Source organism: Delphinus delphis, chromosome 8 (assembly GCF_949987515.2).
Source record: "Delphinus delphis chromosome 8, mDelDel1.2, whole genome shotgun sequence".
In the NCBI taxonomy this organism is placed as follows: domain Eukaryota; kingdom Metazoa; phylum Chordata; class Mammalia; order Artiodactyla; family Delphinidae; genus Delphinus; species Delphinus delphis.
In genome coordinates, this window is record NC_082690.1 from 24,103,641 (window position 1) to 24,107,695 (window position 4,055).

The following is a 4,055-nucleotide window of genomic DNA, read 5'->3' on the forward strand; positions in this document are numbered from 1 at the left end:
TCCCCAGTGGATATTGTCTGTTGATATTGTAATCAGGAATCCTGTTTAGTCCTCCTCAAGGACTGGGTACTGATGCAAGCTGTTATAACAGTCAAATCTGCTGTTATCTCCCTGGAATTCTGAATTTAAATTGAATTTTGAACAGGAGGACAATGATTTTGAAAGTAGTTGGATTTCTATCCCACTCTAGCCAAGCTCCTTGATCATACTGTTTTTGTATGTGGTTTCATTGTTGCAATTCCTGCTTTCTAGCCTTCCATTCTTTCTGTAAACCTCCTAATACATGTCTTTGGCTTAAGCTAGCAGAGTTGCTATCTATTGCTTACAATTAAAGAACCCTAACCAATACTACCATTGTACATGGTGATGTGCCTGTCTACTGTGTAAATACAACATCTTTCCCTAAAGATTTCTTTAATACTTATTCATACAGTTTAAAAAATTCTGAGTAATCTCCTGCCTTTTAATTTTTGCCATAATGTGCTGTCTATCTTTATTTCCAGGAGGCTGAATCCATGCTAGAGAAATCTGAATGTGTTTCCATCTTCTCCTTCCCACAACATTTTTCTGTAATTTTTACTAGAAAGTTAATTAATAAAGCATCTAATTTAGACTGAACATAAACATTAGTGACCTTTTGAAGAGGCAGAATGTCTGCCTTTTAATGGGAAGAAGCCAGCTCAGTTGTGGAGTTGTAGGGCAAGTGTTGTAACGCTGGGGGGTGTAGGAAGCGTTTGTATCTGCCCAAATGTCAGAGTTCTGCAATTGTCAGGTTTCATCCTCTTATTGGTTTCATCCTCTTATTTGAAATGACAAAAGGAAAGCAGGTGTACTAGCATAACATTAAAATCAGTACTTGAGTGAGGATGAAAGCTTTGTCATCAGAGCAGACAAGCCACGTGAGGCCACTGCTTTAGCACTGCAGTGAGACAGTGGCAGGCCAACTTCCTCCTCTGCCTTGGCACCTCGGCACACTGTGAGCCAGACAGCCTTCTGCGCTCATCATCTCCAGGGCAGATTTTTGTTACTGATGTTCATGAAACATCAGTAACATCATTCTTCCTTCCTGGTGAGATCTCATCTGGATATTTCACAGGGAAAACCAGATGTTTCCTCTGGGAAGTAGATGCTGAGATGGATTTAGTAGTTCAAGAAGTTTATTGGGAGTAACACCTGTGAAAGGAATGGGATGAGGAACCAGATTGAGCAGAGAGGGCCTTGGGCCACTGTGCAGATCTGACAGGGAGCTCCAGAGCAGAGACTGCCTGTTCCAGGGGCCACTTTGGGCAGAAGCAGCCAGGCCCTGGTGTCCTCACCTTGTGGTCATTTGTGGAGGACTGCCCAGGAAGAGTGTGGATCCTGAAACAGCGGAGCCTGCGACTGCTGAGCTCCTTGTAACTGAAGGGAGATCTGGGCAGTGCACTCCCATGGCTGTCACACTGTCCCTCTGAACTGTGTCCTAAATTCATTCATGGCATAATTGTTCAGTACATGGACTCTGGAGCCAGATAGTCTAGGATTGAATCCCAGTTCCAACACTCGCTCCTATGTGACCTTAGGAAAAATTTTAAACCTCTCTGTGCCTCATACGCCTCATCTTTAAAGTGGAGACAGAATCAGTAATAAACTTATAGAATTATTGTAAAGCACTTACACAATATATTAATATTATTATCTTCTAATATATTATTAATATATTATACTAATATACTCAAATTCTTGACACAGTGTATATTGCATATGAGTATTTAAGTGTAAAATGCTTGCACAGTATATTTTTGCTATTATTTATTTATTCACTGAATATCAGCTGTGTGCCAATCCCCACTGACCTACCTTGTTGGAGCATTCAGATGACCTTCTCTGAATCAGCTTAGTTGACTATCATTTACCTTTTATTGAAAGCACATCTGAAGACTTGGGAGACTCAGCAGTGACAGTTCTTGGATCAAGACTTAGCTCATATCTTTTGTGCAGACTTCGTTGTTCCTGGTTTTCATTATTTTTTAAAAGATTATTTTATTTTATTTTTCCTTAAGAAATTAGCTTTGAACAGATACACCAGAAATACATCCACACGTGGAACAACTCCTACAGAACACCTACGGAACTCTGGCAGAAGAACTCAGACCTCCAAAAAGGCAAGAAACCCGCCACGTACCTGGTTAGGGCAAAAGAAAAAAATAAACAGAGACCAAAGGATAGGGACGGGTCCTGCAACAGCGGGAGGGAGCTGTGAAGGAGGAAAAGTGTCCACACACTAGGAAGCCCCTTCGCGGGCAGAGACTGCGGGTGGCGGAGTGGGGGAGCTTCGAAGCCGAGGAGGAGAGCACAGCAACAGGGGTGCGGAGGGCAAAACGGAGAGATTCCAGCACAGAGGATCAGGGCCGACCGGCACTCACCAGCCGAGAGACATGTCTGCTCACCCGCCGGGGCGGGCGGGGCTGGGAGCTGAGGCTCCGGCTGCAATCTGAGCGCTGGGAGAGGACTGGGGTTGGCGGCGTGAACACAGCCTGCAGGGCGTTAGTGCACCGCGGGTAGCCAGGAGGGAGTCCAGGGAAAAGTCTGGACCTGCCGAAGAGGCAAGAGACTTTTTCTTTCCTCTTTATTTCCTGGTGTGCTAGGAGAGGGGATTAAGAATGCTGCTTAAAGGAGCTCCAAAGACGGGCGCGAGCCGCGGCTAAAAGTGCGGACCGCAGAGACAGACAAGAGACGCTAAAGCCGCTGCTACCGCCACCAAGAAGCCTGTGTGCGAACACAGGTCACTATCCACACCCCCCTTCCGGGGAGCCTGTGCAGCCCGCCACTGCCAGGGTCCCGGGATCCAGGGACAACTCCCCCGGGAGAACGCACGGCGCGCCTGAGGCTGGCAACGTCACGCAGGGCTCTGCCGCCGCAGGCCCGCCCCGCACTCCATGATGCTCCCTACCCTCGGCCTGAGTGAGCCAGAGCCACTGAATCAGCGGCTCCTTTAACCCCGTCCTGTCTGAGCAAAGAACAGAAGCCCTCCGGCGACCTACACGCACAGGCGGGGCCAAATCCAAAGCTGAGCCCCTGGGAGCTGTGAGAACAAAGAAGAGAAAGGGAAATCTCTCCCAGCAGCCTCAGAAGCAGTGGATTTAAGCTCCACAATCAACTTGATGTACCCTGCATCTGTGGAATACATGAATAGACAACGAATCATCCCAAATTAAGGAGCCGTGTGGATGAAAGGCTCTTGGTGCTGCAGCCAGGAGTTAGTGCTGTGCCTCTGAGGTGGGAGAGCCAACTTCAGGATACTGGTCCACAAGAGGCCTCCCAGCTGCACATAATATCAAACGGCGAAAATCTCCCAGAGATCTCCATCTCAACGCCAGCACCCAGCTTCACTCAACGACCAGCAAGCTACAGTGCTGGACATCCTATGCCAAACAACTAGCAAGACAGGAACACAACCCCACCCATTAGCAGAGAGGCTGCCCAAAATCATAATAAGTCCACAGATACCCCAAAACACACCACCAGACGTGGACCTGCCCACCAGAAAGACAAGATCCAGCCTCATCCACCAGAACACAGGCACTAGTACCCTCCACCAGGAAGCCTACACAACCCACTGAACCAACCTTAGCCACTGGGGACAGACACTAAAAACAACAGGAACTACGCACCTTCAGCCTGCAAAAAGGAGACCCCAAACACAGTAAGATAAGCGAAATGAAAAGACAGAAAAACATACAGCAGATGAAGGAGCAAGATAAAAACCCACCAGACCTAACAAATGAAGAGGAAATAGGCAGTGTACCTGAAAAAGAATTCAGAATAATGATAGTAAAGATGATCCAAAATCTTGGAAATAAAATAGACAAAATGCAAGAAACATTTAACAAGGACCTAGAAAAACTAAAGATGAAACAAACAATGATGAACAACACAATAAATGAAATGAAAAATACTCTAGATGGGATCAATAGCAGAATAACTGAGGCAGAAGAACGGATAAGTGACCTGGAAGATAAAATAGTGGAAATAACTACTGCAGAGCAGAATAAAGAAAAAAGAATGAAAAGAACTGA